Below are 15,274 nucleotides of genomic sequence, written 5' to 3'. Positions count from 1 at the left end.
TCTTCTTTGGAAAAGATCAATAACCTTAATCTCAGAGCATTCAGTTTCCAACGTTTTTCACTTCTACTTTTTTCATTGACGTTGCTGAAGTCATTGTGTATCTTGTTTTCCTGACCTCTAAGTAGCATGGTGGATAGAATGGTAGGCCTGGAGTCAGGAAGACTTGAGTTCAAATCCAGTCTCTGACACTTACTAGTGGTTCGACCCTTGGCAACTCACTTAACCCTGTTTGTCTCAGTTTCCTCATCTATAAAGTGAGAGAATAGTAGTGTTTACCTCCCAGAGTTGTTGTGAAAATCAAATGAGATATCTGAAGTGCTTCATCAACCTTCCAGTTCTATATAAATGCCAGTTATATTAGATAACATTTCCATTTTTAACTGGTTCAGAAGTCTGAGCTGCTATCTACTCAGATTCATGAATAGAAAAGACCTGCTCCCTGCTGGATAGCTCTATTATCATCTTCATTTATCCACTTATTCATTATTCATTCATCTACCCGTCTTTCCACTTATTTATTCATTCAAAGAATATTTAATCATGTGTGAATATGCTAAGGGGCTAGATTCCATCAGCATGGGGAACTCTTGCTATGGAAACTCTACCAATCTAAGCCATGACGTTGTAGATAAGTCACATGAAACAATGAGTGATTTACCCTGCATAACAGGTAGTAAGCATCAGCAATAGCCTCTGAACCAGTTCAGAAAACCATAGACCATTAGAGCTAGACAGGACCTTAGAGACCATTGAAGTACCACAGTGCAATAGGAAGAATGAGAATCCTTGGGTCAGAAGACTGATCCCTACCTGATGTTATGTTGGAGGAGTCACTTAATTCCACTAGCTTCATTTTCTTCTTCTGTAAAATGAGAGGATTGAACTAACTGGCTTGTGAGGATCCTTCTTGCTCTCCATCTATGATCTGGTGGCCTTGCCATTGATCTCATCCAATCCTAGTCCTTGCTCAAGTTGTTCTTGGAAAGTCTTGGTTGGAAAGTCTCTTTCTAGGTGCTTTAAGCCATACTGGACTATGTGGCATCTGTTTCCACTACATTAGTTTTTCTATCATGAATCTCCTCATTGGTAAAGTAGAGACACCAGATATACCCTGAGCCAATGAGTAATGCTGTCTTTCCTGGGGCAGGTGGCCAGCTACACCTACTTCCCCAGTTCATCAATGATGACTCACTCAGGTGCCCCAGGGGAGTAATTTCAACAAAGTTCCGTTACTACTATTTTACAACAGAACATGTAGTTGCTTCAAAAAACAAAACAATTCATAGTAATAGAGCGAGGCAAATGATTAGAAGCTTGGGCACCCCTTTGGGCATAGCTTAAGTTGTCATATTCCTCAGGGTTGGTGCTGTTGGTGATTATGATGAAAATGAAAGGGTGTAATTCATTTCTTTTCAGTTACCATCAGCACCATCCCCATCCCCATCACATTCACCAACCCCAAACCCATTATTATCAGTACCCTGGAAGATGTCTCCACCAGCACTCCCCAGCAGCCTTCCTACCCTGCAACCCATTCCTCTTACCAATCAGTTTCTCTTGGAACCACCATCTTAAGGAAGCTCCTGGGCCAGTCAGGTTTAGTCCTTCATTCCCCTCTGACACTCTGGACTTTTTTGTCTACCGTGCCTCTGAGCTGGTATCTTCTTTATTCCCTTCCAGCTCCCCCTTTTCACTTTCTTTTCATGTGCTATCTTTTCTTACTAGTAAGATCACTGAGGGAATAGATTGTATTTGTATTCTCAATGTTTAGCATAGTACCTGGCACACAGAAAGTGCTTAATAAATGCTTGGCTTGGCTTAAGCAGCACTGTAACTGTTAAGAGGACTACCACCATCACATCCATCACCATTGCTGGCATAATCCCCATCAATACCACCACCACCATTATCCCAATTTTCCCCATTACATTCATCCCCATCAGTTTCCTAACTTCCTTCATTATCATCTTCATCACCATTATCCCCACCATCACCCTCATCATGACCATACTTGTCCCCATCATCATCATCACCAGCATCACCATTCCCACCATCACCCTATTACAATATCACCACAACTTTATCATCAGAGCATCAATCAGTTCCATCACCTTCATTGCCATTATCATAATTATTCCCAGCAGTAGCATCACTCTTCCCACACTCATCATCTTCATTACCACAACCAGGACCACCATTATCAGATATGGTTGTGATTTGGTCATTTTCCAACTTCATGACCCCATTCGGAGTTTTCTTGGCAAAGATACTGGAGTGGCTTCCCACTTCCTTCTCCAGCTCATTTGACAGATGAGGAAACTGAGGCAAATAGGGTTGAGTGGCTTGCCCAGGGTCACACAGCTAGTTTTTGTCTGGGGTCACATTCAAACTCAGGACGAGGAGTCTTCCTGATTCCAAGTCCAGTACTCTATCCACTGTACCACCACCATCAATTCCAGCCTCTATATCTCTTCTCTGCATTGACCAACATCTTCCATATCTGCTCAGAGGCATGGCTCACAGAATCATAGGACTCAGAGTTAGCTCAGTGGCCAGCCAGTCCAATCATTTCACAAAAGGAACCTCATTATTATAATCATACTCAAGATACTCAAAGCACAAAGAATAGCTAGCATTTAGATAACATTTTGGGGTTTGCAAAGTGCTTTAGAAATACCACCTCGCTTGATCCTCACAACAACCCTGGTAGGCAATTATCATTATTCCCATTCTTCAGATAAGTAAATTGAGGCAGACAGTGATTAAGTGACTTTCTCAGAGTCACACAGCTAGGAAGTGAAACTGGATTAGAACTCTCATCTGACTCCTTGTTAGTGCTCCATCCACTGCCCACCCCTCCCCCTCCCCCCCCCAGCTATCTTAATCAATTTGGCCTATGATGGCACCATGGATAGGGCTCCAGGTCTGGAGTCAGAAAGATCTGAGTTCAAATTTGCCCTCAAACACCTACTATCTGTGTGATCCTGGATAAGACATTTAACTCTGTTTGCCTCAGTTTCCTCATATGTAAAATGAAATGGAAAATCAAATGACAAGCCAGTCCAGTATCACTCCCAAGAAGATCCCAAATGAGGTCACAAAGAGTTGGACACAACTAAAAAGTTTGGAAAACAACGGTAGCCACACCAAGACCCGAGTTTGAATCTCAACTCTCACTCCTCATAGCTGAGTGATTTGGGGGGCGTCACATCTCATGTCTTCATCTCAGTTTCCCCATCTGTAAAACTAATCCCTGTAATACCCAGAGTTGTTGGGAGACTCCAATGAATTAACATACCTCAAGTACTTTGTGTGTTTAAAAGCACTCCGTAGGTGCCAGCAAGTGTTTTGCCCATAACACTTTTGTAAAGAAAGTGTGTTTCTCCTTCCTTTGGTTGGACTGGTTATTTGTACAGTTGTTTTAGCTGTACTGATGGAGAAGTAGTAGGGTGGTGAGCATTTAGTAGATAAGTGTCTTGGGGTAGAAAGAGAGGGATCAATTGGGAACTGATCAGTGTTTGACAGTGGAGAGAAGGCTAATTAAGCGTCTCTCAGTGTTTAAATAATTAGATGTCAATTTTTTTTCTGAAAGGGGAAGTGCTGTTGGGCAGCAAGTGGGAGATTGGGCATCTGAGGACCTCTCATGCTGTTGAGTAGACGGTAGTGATTTGAAGAGGAGGAATCCATATTGATTTGTATCAGGGAAGAAGGATTAGGTATTCATCAGTGTCTGATGGGTGTAGGAGCTGGCATTGAGCTCTCATGAGAGAGAGAGAGAGAGAGAGAGAGAGAGAGAGAGAGAGAGAGAGAGAGAGAGAGAGGAAAACAGAGATGAAGGCAGAAAGAAGAGAGACAAATGGGTAAAGAGATACAGGGATAGAGACATGGAAAGAGATGGAGAGATGAGACATGGGGAGATGGAATAACCATGAGTTGGAGAGAAAGGGAGAGACAGATAGACAGGGACAGACAGAGATAGAGAAATACAGAGAAAGACAGAGAGAGACAGAGTCAGACTCAGAGATAGAGACAGAGAGACACACACAGATGTGGGAAGAACTAGATGATCACAGGGAGACACCAAAAGTCTTTGTGAATAGGCCTTGGGGCCCTGGGGGAGATGACCTCATGGGGAGGATGTAAACCTCAGACCAGGCCTGCTCAGGGGTGTTACTTCCATCATAGCCGTTACAAGATGAAAACAAAGTGATTTGGTTATCAGGTCTTTCTTGAGTCTGATGTCATGTCTCTGTCCTGCCTTTCCCACGCTCACTGAGTTCTTGGTTCCTGTCTGACGAGGTGCCAGACTGAATTCTAGTGTGTGCCTGACCCCTTGAGACCACTACGACCTGTATCTTGTCTGTTTTCAAGCTCGGAAGGAACATTGAATCTGGCATCAAAGGATCCTGATCTGCTCCTGTGTGACCTTGGGCAAGTTGCAACTGTGAGCCTCAGTTTCCTCCTTTGAAAAATTAGAGAGTTTGTCTAGAAGATCTGCGGCCCTTCCCAGTGCCCACATCCTGTTCCCACACTCCCACCACCCACAGCTTATCCTCCTTTCTCTTGGCCTGTGTCCTCTGGTTTGGACTGTCTCATCCTTAACCCAACCCTAAGCTGGGACACCCACTTGCCCCACCTTTTGATCTCCCAGATTTTGCTTAGTCTCTTCTAGTCAGATCACATTTAGAGTACTGGGTTCAATTCTGGGCACCACATTTTAGGAAGGACTCTCAAACTAGAGATTGTGCAGAGGAGACAACCGAACGGTTCCTGACATATAAGCATGGATGTGAACAAGAAATGGGGATGTTTAGCCCCGAGAAGAGAAGATTCCGAGTAGGGCTGGGGCAGAGGAATGGGGAAGGAGGTGATGGCAATCTTCTAGGATCTGAGGGACTGTGATGAGGAAAAATGCCCATCTTTGTCCTGTTTGTACTGAGAGGAAGCTGCAAAGAAGCTGATTTAGTCCCAGTAGTAGGGCAGCCTTACTGTCGATAATAGCTATCTCCAAATGGAACAGGCTACAGGTGCTGAGTTCCCTGTTGCTGGAGGTCTCCAAGCAGCCTGGATGCCCATTCTTTTTGTTTGATGTAGAGGATCTCGGTGACCCTAGAAGAGATCTGTCCCCCAGCTCTGAGGTCCTGTGATTCTGTGACACTTCATAGACGTCCAACCTAAGGAGTGCTGATTTAGATGCTTTAGAGATTCCTGAGTGATACAGAGCAGAGGCCAGAGCTGACTGGGCTTAAATCAGAGAAGGCTTCTTGGAGGAAGGCAGGTTTGTAATCACTTTACTTTCCAGTCTTTCCCCCTTCCCCCAGCCCTCCAGCTTTCCCTGACAACAGCCGAACACATCTCTAGCTTGGGAGTGGCTCAGGATGATGAGACATGAAGGCTGAGTGGTGCCAGGTCCACATTGTTTCCACAGCCGCTCCCAATTTCCAGGTAGTCAGTTGCCTGACGCCAGACCCCTGCCCTGGGCAGGACACAGGATACCGGGCACTCGGGGGTCAAGGATGTGGCAGAGATCTGCCAATGTCAAGTCCCAGGAATAGTTCTCCTTTCTCCAACCCTGGATGAGAAGAGGGTGGCTGGAGCCCAGAGGGAGGGGACACAGGTGCCTCTCTCCATTCCTAGCCTGAGCACCCCTAGGAACAGGGTATATTTTTAACTCGGCCAATGGGTGAGGTTGTCGTGGCTCAGCCTGGGACAGCTCTGAGCTGCCTCCTCTTCTGGTATTACTGGACATGAGTTGGAGCCCTGGGTGTGGGTGAGAAGGGGGAGCAATGGAAGAGAGGTGTGTTAACTCTTTGTGTCCCTCTGCCTGGCCAGCCAGGCCTAATAGCTGAAAGTTTTAGGATCCGGTGTTAATATAACCAAGGGATCAAGCCCCCTATATACCACTCTGTTCTCCAAGAATAGATTGACCAATAAACTTAGTCCCAAGCTGACCTCTAAGCTCAGCCCCTGGGTAACCCTCTAATACCAATTGAAGATTGACCTTTACCTCTGACCACAGACTGACCACCTAATGCTGACCATAGACTAACCTCTACCCCTGTCCATAGACTGACTCTTAACCTTGACCATAGACTAATGCCCCAACTCTTGTCACAGACTGACCTCAACTTCTTTCCATAGACTAATCTTGATCACACACTGACCTCTAACACTGGTCACACACTGATCTCTACCTCTGTCCATAGACTGACTTCTAACCCTGGACACAGATTGTCCCCTAATTTCACTGATTGCCTCCTAATTATATTGACCAAAAGTATGAGAATGGTGAGGATATGGATGGCCCATTGGCACAACACTCATCCCCATTGCTGGGAAGCTCAGACATGACAATGTGTCCACACACACACCATTCTTCCCGGGAGCTGGAAGACATGGGTTTCTTTCTTGTTCTCCACCTTGGATCCCTCTCCCTGCATTTCCACCTCACTCCCTATTTAGGGGATACATGGAGCAGATACTGGCCAAAGACAGGGAAGGGGGAATCTTGACAGGACCTAGCTCAAGAAAGAAGCTCGGGTTGAGACCCAGAGACAACCTGGCACCATCTAGTGGAACCCAAAGGTCACTGCGTCTGCTGCCACCTCCCCGTCTTCTTTGGCCAGCTCTTGATTTCATGGACAGCTGCTGCCCCTCTGGATAGCTAGAGCCAGAGGGCAAAGATCCAGCTCTCAGCAGCCCATCACCAGCGCCCAACCACAGATGCTTGGCTTTCCCTGAGTCTCTGGACAGCAGAGTCACTCTCCATGCAGCCAAAGATTGAAGGAGCCTTCCCACTGGGTTCCCTCTGTCTATGCCCCCTTTCCTCTCCTGCTTGCCCCCTCTCTCTGATGCTAGAATCTTAGATCTGGAAGGGACCATCTAGTCTATTCCCATGTCTAAGAGAGTGCAAAACTGAGGCCCAGAGAAGGGACAGGATTTGTCTAAGATACAGAGCTGGAGGGAGAACCTAATGCCTTTTTAGTCTCAGTCCCATGGTCTTTCCTTTCCCCACATGCCATTTCTCTAGCACACATCTTTTCCCTTTATTTCTCTGTCTCTGATTTCATGTCTTTCAATTCAATTCAACAAATATTTATTAAACACCTACTATATGCTAGGAGAAGGGAATGCAAAGACAAAAAAAGAAACAGTTCTTGTCCTCAGGCAGTTTACAGTCTTGATACAACACATGCAACAGATAGATAGATGATAGATAAATAGATAGATAGATAGATTTGGACAGATAAATAGAGATGGACAGATAAATAGAGATAAACAGATGGATAGGTGGATGGATGGATGAATAGACTGTGGATTGATAGAATATGGGTGATGGATAGAGAAAGGGATGGGAGAATGAGATGATGGATGGATGGATGAATAGATAAATAAATTCCTACATGTAAAATATATATGTATGAATGCATGTATGTATATGCAGTGATTTTCTGGGGGTAGAGAGCACCACTAATTGAAGGGATCAGAAAAGATCTGGTGTGAACCAAGGCACCTAAAATGTGATTGAAGGAAGGTACAGATTATCAGAGGTGGTGCTAAGAAGATGTATCCCAGACAAAGGCATAGAGGAAAGAGATGGAAAATTGATACATTTGGAATGTATACAATGGAAATGGAAATATAATGGAAAACAGATACATTTGACTGGAAAATAGATGGGAGAAAAATGGAATAATAAGAAATGTAATTTTTAAGGTAGGTAGCAATCAAGTTGTTGAGGGGTTAAATGTGAAACAGGAATCTGTATTTTATCCCAGGAGCAATAGGGAGCCAGTGATGATTTTTGAGGAGGGAAGTGACAAAGATAGTTCTGCATTATAGGTTTTTCAATATTAGCAGCTATGTGGAAGATAGACTGGAGAAAGGAAAGAATGGAGGCAGGGAGGACAAGTAAAGAGACCACTGTAATAATCTAGGTGATGAGATCCTAAACTAGGGCTGTTGGCTTGTTAGTAGATGGAGAGAAGGAGGCCAGTGTAAGATTGTGAGTTCTTGGTCTTTCCATTCTGCACATACATATTAGAGACTCCACTCTATTAAAGGAGGGCAGAGCTGGAGTTCCCCAAACAAATCTAATATTGACTGTCTCAGGTGCTTTAGCTGTATGACTGTCTGAAGGCAAAGAGCCGAAGGCAAGATCCTTTATGTGGATCTGTAACCCAGTCCTCTAGTCTAGGCTCTCTTCTCTTCTTTCTCTTTTGGCTTATCTTGTTGGCTCCAAAAGTTCTACCATCATCTCTATGCTGATGCTTCCCAGATCTCTGTATCTAGCCCTGGTATCTTTTCTCAGTTCTTCTCTCACATTGGTAATTGTTTGTTGGGAATCTCTCACTGGATATCCTCTAGGCATCTCAAACTCAATATATTCAAAACAGAACTCTATCTCTCTCCCCAAACTCTCTCTTCTTCCTAAATTCCCTATTTTTGTCCAGGGTAACACCATCCTTCCAGTCAGTGGAATGACAGGATTTGGGGGATCCCAGGAAACTCTAGGGACCAAAAAATATCCCTTTGGAAGAAAATGGTGGCATTCTCATCTTTCTCCCTCTTTACCACCTGCCCATTTTTGGCATGGTCAGTATGACCCTATTCAATTCATAGGACATGGATTTAGAGATGGATGGAGTCTCAGAAATCATAAAGTCCACCCCACTTCATTTGACAAATGAAGAAACTTGACCAAGGTCACATAGGTTGTAAGGTACAGGGCTGGGATTTGCCCTCACATCCTCCAAGTCTGAATCCAGCCCTCTCTTCTCTGCACCATGTTTCCCAGTGAAGACAAAGAAGCATAAGTTTTCTCTATATCCTCAAGTTCGACTACAGAAACAGTCTAGGACTTTGAACTCTGACTTAGATGCCCTGAGGTACTTATAAATGTCCTCCTCGTCTCTCATTTACTTAAGCTATTTAATTCTTCCCCTCTGTGCTAGGCACTGAAAATATCTGGACTGGACCTATTCTTTCATTCCCTAGGCAAGACTTCCTCTCTCCACCAAGGTCAGTGTCACCTTCTCTGCAATCTAGAGAGTTGCCTAGAGACAGTAGGGAGAAGGGTTACATTGCTAGGAGATGTCAGAGGTGAAACTTCTGATCTTCTACATCATCCTTGATGTCAGGAGATGTGAGAGGTGAAACTTGAACCCGATCTTACTGGTTCTGAAGCCAACTTTCCATCTACTATGCCATGCCTTCTCTGAGGAACTGGACTAGAACTGTTCTTAGTATTTGCTATGTCCTGGACTTCTGATTAAGCAAATGCACCCCTTCTTATGTCTTTAAATGCATAAACTACAATACATAAGAGTATAAAGAAAATAAGTTATATTAAAAATTGTTATCACAATGTTAAAAAAAAGTTTGCAGACACTACCCCCCACTCCATCCCTTGCAGATTAGGAAGCCCTTGACTGAATGGTGCTGGGGTTACAGGATCAAAAACTGGAGAGTCCCTGACCTCAGGGAGCTTATGTTCTTCCACCAGGGAAAACAACAGATGTTCAGATAAGTAAAAGCAAAACGTATTAAAAATTATTAGAAAATAATTGAGGGGGCACTAGTAAGGAGGAAGGAAATTTCAAAGTCTGTTGTAAGTGGTAGCTTTTGAGCTGAGCAGCCCAATGTGCATTCTAGTCAGACTAGACTCCCAGTCTTTTTCCAAACTCACCCTACCATCCCACAGGATGCTCCAGCTCTCAGAAGCCTCCTCTTGCTTCAAGTGCATCCTCCTCCAGGAAGCCCTCCCTCATTCTCCTCAATTCTTATTGCTCTTTCCTTTCCTATTTAATTGTCTTTTGTGAGTCCAGTTTAGAATTTCAAAGAACGGAGACACAAGTTGCATACTCCTCTAATCCAGCTGCGGGTTTGTTAAGAGCATGCAGACCACTGAGAGAGAGCTGGGATTTGCCCCTTGCCTGCTCTCTGATAATGAGTTCTGTTTCACCTACACTGAGTTTGAGATACCTGGAGGACGTCCAGTGGGAGATGCCAATAGGCAGGTGGTGATATGAAACCAGAACTCAGGAGAGAGACTCGGGCTAGATCAGACATCTGCGAAGACTGCATGACTCTCTGAGGAAAGAGGACCAATCTCACCAGCCTGAGTCATCATCCTCCTCATCATCTTCAACATCATCATCCTCATCCTCCTCCTCCTTCCCCTCCTCCTCCTCCTCCTCCTCATTCCTCCTGTTCTCTTCCTTTGTAGCTCTAATCTCAGCAGAGTTTGACATGAAAACCACTGGGTCAAAGGTCAGTCTTCCAATCATAGCTTATTGGTTCCTATCCTTAGCAGCAGCACTTTTTCCACCTGCACAATTACTAGAAACATAAGTAAATCCTCCTCCTTGTGGTCCACTAAACCAACCAACCAAACAAACAAACAAATGTCTGTACCTTTATTCCCACAGGAATTTGGTCATGCCTCCCTAATCTTGTACTTGGAAAGTTGACATTCTGAATCTAACTTTCCCCCCTATATTTATTCCTCTTTCACGTCATCTTACTTGATCTAGCCCAATGTCTCTCAAACAATGGCTCGGTGATCACTGAGCAAGGATGATGTAGAAGATCGTATTCAGTCATGGGTTAGACCAGACAGCATATGAGGTCCCTTCCAACTCTTAGAGTATATGATTTTGTGGAAAGTTCTTAAAGCAGGAGGCAAGGAGGCCTGAACACATGTCGCCACTCACATCTTTGGTCTTTAAGGAAGCCAGTAGACTCCCAAGGGTTGCTATCAGCTCTGGGTAAGCTCTGGGAGATGGCAACCATGGGAGTTGGGCAAGAAATTCTGGGTCCTACCATAGCAACTGACAATGGCTGAGAAAAGTGCTGCCTGGAGATTTGAGGGGGCAGGAATTGTTTGGGTCTCTCCAGTTTATGTCCCCCATCTTGTAGCCCTGATAGCTCAGCCTCTTGCTTGACTTCAGCTCTCCCCCCCACCTCCCTCCATGTCTCCTCCCTCCCCACTCTCATTTTTTTCTTCTTATTTCATTTCTGTTTTTTCTTCCAGCCTTTGGCTTCAGTTTATTGTAACAGAGATGGCAGAAGTCATCCCCACTCACCTGCCTTCCTTCATTTCCTCATTCCACATGGCAGGGGAGGTTGATCTGAGGCTTTAGACGCTTCATTCTGGAGGACCCAAGGGTCATCCAGAGGTTGCCAGAGCCAGGAGGGCTGGGTTGGGATCTGAGCTTGTCATTGTTGAGACTTGGCAGGGGACAGAGCCTGGGATAGGTTAAGGTAGGAGGAAGGAAGAAGCAGTAGACAGGAAGTGGAAGGCATCCACGCACCCCCCAAACTGCCAGCAATAGAGGAAAGTGCCAGAGGAAGGAGGGGGAGAGCTGATATCTGGGTCCTCTTTCATGGAATTAGTTGGGAGAGGTAAAAAGCATCCTATGCTAAGCATTTCATCATTCAACACCTTGGTCCTGTTGCTTTTTTAAACTTTGGAAATACTTCCCCATCCAAGATTTGTTTCCTTTTTGTTATACTACCACTACTACTACTAAACATAATAAAGGCTCTATCTCCACATATACATACATTCACAATACACATATAACATACATATATTCTACACTTCCAAGATTCAACTTTGTCAGGTCTTGAAAGCTAACCAGGTACATTTGAAAAAGGCAAAAGAAAATGAAGAAGTAAGTTTGGAGGCAAGTCTGCTGGAGGCTTTGAGATCCATCTTGGACAAGATGATCCACAACATCCTTTCTAGTTTTAGATCTACGGCCCTACATAGCTAAAGGTATCCCGCCAAAAGAGCAAAAAGCCAGAAAGGCTTGTAAGTAAAGCCTTGGTGATGGGTGAGGGGAGAAAAGGCATGTGAAAACAAGTAAGTAAATGCACAGCATGTATCAATTAATGCAAATTAATTTCAAGAGGGAGAGGGTACCAATAGTTATGAGGATTAGGAAGGGTCTCATATAGAATGTAGCACCTGACCCGTGCTGGGAGATGAAATATTGTGTACCGAGAAGAGTGTGTGAGAGAAAATAATGTGGAACAAAACTAGACACATAGATGGAGCTTAATTCAGAAGAGTTTCATAACAGAATGAGGAATTTATTTTTTATCTTATGGGTGAATAAGAAGCCACTGAAGATTTTGAATTTGGGAGTTACAGTCATGCATGAGTTTTAAGAATATCAGCTTGGTACCTATGTGGAGGATGGGAGAGAGAGAAGAGATGGGAGGCTGGGAGACTAATGAGGAGTCTCTTACGCTAAGTATAATGGAGATGGTAAGAGCCTAAAGCAGGGTAGGGGCTATATGAATAGAGAAGGGTTCTAATGAAAGAGAATGACAAGATTTGGCAACTGATTGAATATGGATATTGAGACAGAGGGAACAGTCAGAGAAAACTCCCATATCACAAACCTGGGTGACTGGAAAGGCAGTGATGCCATTAATAGAAATGGGGAAGATTGGAGAAGGAAACAGACATTTAATGTCTGCTATGTTCCAGGCACTACCCATACTAAGCACTTCACAAATTTTATCTCATTTGATCCTTACAACAACCCTAGGAACAAGATGTTACTGTCCCCATTTTACAGTTGAGGAAACTGAAGCTGACTGACCTAGGATCACATAGCTAGTAAGTGTTTGAACTCGGGTCTTCCTGACTCCAGGTCCAGTGCTCTGTCCAATTTACCACTATCTGCTTCTTAGGGAAATACAATGAGTTTTCATTTGGAAATGATCTGAGGTGTCTATCCCAGTACAGATGTTCTGTAGACAGGACTGGAGTTCAGAAGTGAGATTAGGACTAGACTTACAGAGTTGGGAAACATCTGGATGATAATTGGACCCATGAGAGAAGATGAGATCATTAAGTCAGAGAGTACACAGAGAAAAGAGAAGAAAGTCCGGGGCAGAACCTTGGGGATACCCACCATAATGGATGGGAGCAGAGCAAAGAGGGCTGAGTAGGACCCGTCAGACAGACATACTACGGAAGCCAAGGGAGGTGAGTGACCACTTCACAAGGAAGAAATGGTTCGTGGTGTCAAAGGCTGCAGAGACCTCAAGAAAGACAAGGACTGATAAAAGATTTATCATTTAAGAGATCATTAAAAACCTTGGAGGGAATAGTTTCCATTGAATTGGGGGGGAGGGGGAACAAAGGCAGATGGTAATGGGTTTGCACCTCTATGAACACATGTGTCAGGGCATGTATCTGCTCCTTCTTCTCTTTGGAGACAGCATCTAGAAACCTGTGCATTGGCATAGCAGCTTTCAGGGCATCCACTGTGGATGGAAGATGAACATCTCAGGCTAGAGATGAGACATGGGCTTCAAGAAAGAAGAAAATGGAAGACAGTGTCAGTGGTATGCCAGGACAAACACTCCCAGGAGAAGGAGGGATAGGAGACAGGAATAGGGTAGAGGAAGAAATATGGTATTTTCAGTGCTTCAGTATTTCTGCAGTGCCCTCCAGGCATGATGATTTCAGCAATCATTTGTTGAGGGTCTCTCCCACTTTCGCCATTCCTTAGCCAGCAAAACCATATTGAAAAGCAGCCTAGGGAGCAAAGATGTGCAGACTTTCATTTCAGGAAGCTTGGAAGGTGGTAGTATGGGGAAAAAATGGTTAGAGTGCCTATTATTTGATTTAATTGGTCTTGGAGTCTGAAAGACCTGAGTTTTAAAACTGACTCAGACACTTGCTAGTTTTGTGACCCCTGGTATGTCACTTTAACCCCAGGTGGCCTCATTTTCTTCATCTGCAAAATGGGGATAATAAAAACACCCACCTCCCAAGGTTGTTGTGAGGATGAAATGAGATAATTATATAAAATTCTTTGCAAACTTTAAAGCTGTCTATGCTAGCAAGGAGTTATTGAGTAGTTCTTCTCAAATTTCAATTTAGATAAATGTTCTTTGGTCACTATTATGCCATGTCATTTATTCTGACTTATTTCCAGAAGATTCAGTGAGAAATGGGCACCTTTGAGCTCTGACTTGATCTCTGAAGTTCCTTGGAGTGAGAAATAGTCAATATGGCCCCACATTATGGGCCCTGGTGTTAATCGATCTATGGTAGGATTGACATTGTTAGTCTAACCATCACGTCCTTGTAGATGACCTCCAAATGTACACATCCAGCTCCGGTCTCTCTCCTGAGCTCCAGTGCCTCATCACCAGCTAGACACCTTGACCCAGATGTTTCATAGACATTAACCACTCAACATGTCTGAAACAGAACTCATTATCTTCCTTCCCAACCCCAACCAGCTTTTGAACTTTTTCTGTTGAAATCCTCCAGTCATCCTGTTTTCCCATCTCAGAGTCACACTTCAGGTTCCACTTTTTCTTCAGACACACACAGACACACACACATATGCACACGTACATCTATTCTACCTCTAACTTGGCTCTCCCATGAGTTCCTTTCTTTCCATTCCCGTCACAACCACCTTAGCTCAGGCTCTCATCCCCTCTCCCTTGAACTATTCTAGTAACCTTCTAACTTGTATCCTTGCATCCTGCCTTCATCTTCTCCAATCCATCTTAGACATAGTTGTCAAGCAGAGGTGTGACTATGTCTATCCCCCTATTCAAGAAGCTCCCATTGTTCCATTACCAACTCTTCTGCTTGGCAAGCAGTCTGCCTCTGATCTATCTTTCCAGACTGATTTCCAGTTGCCCTCCCTCTCACACTATATGTTCTAGACAACCTGGACCATTGATATTGCCCCCATCTATGACATTTCATCCCCCAGCTCCACATCTTTGTACAATCTGTCTTCTGTGCCTGGAATGCTCTCACTACTAACCTCTCCCTCCTGGAATCCCTTGTTTCCCTCAAGGTTTAGCTCAAGTGTTAAATTGTCAGTGCTTCCCTTCTTAATTACTTTCAAGTTATTTTGTGCATTTCACATATATTTGTCTCTGTATATGTTGTTTCCTCCCAATAGTCTGAAAACTCTTTGAGGGCAGGGACTAGGTCATTTTTTTTGTCTTTGTGTCCCCAGTGCTTGACCTTCCACAGCACCTGACATAGGTGCTTCACAAAAATACTTGCTGAATTGAACTGTACTGTATCTGTACTACTATTTCTTCCTTCCTTCCTTCCTTTCTTTCTCTTTTTCTTTCTTTCTTTCTTTCTTTATTTCTTTTTTTTTACCAATTCTAAGATTAAAGTTACATTTCAGTGTGTTGCCTCAGGCCCATCCTTCTAGTCTGGCACCATATTTTTGTTTTGTTTTGTTTTTGTTTTTAACATGTTGACCCA

The sequence above is a fragment of the Notamacropus eugenii genome, chromosome 1 (genome assembly GCF_028372415.1).
Source record: "Notamacropus eugenii isolate mMacEug1 chromosome 1, mMacEug1.pri_v2, whole genome shotgun sequence".
NCBI classification, from domain to species: Eukaryota; Metazoa; Chordata; class Mammalia; order Diprotodontia; family Macropodidae; genus Notamacropus; species Notamacropus eugenii.
Note: the sequence above shows the minus strand (reverse complement) of the source record.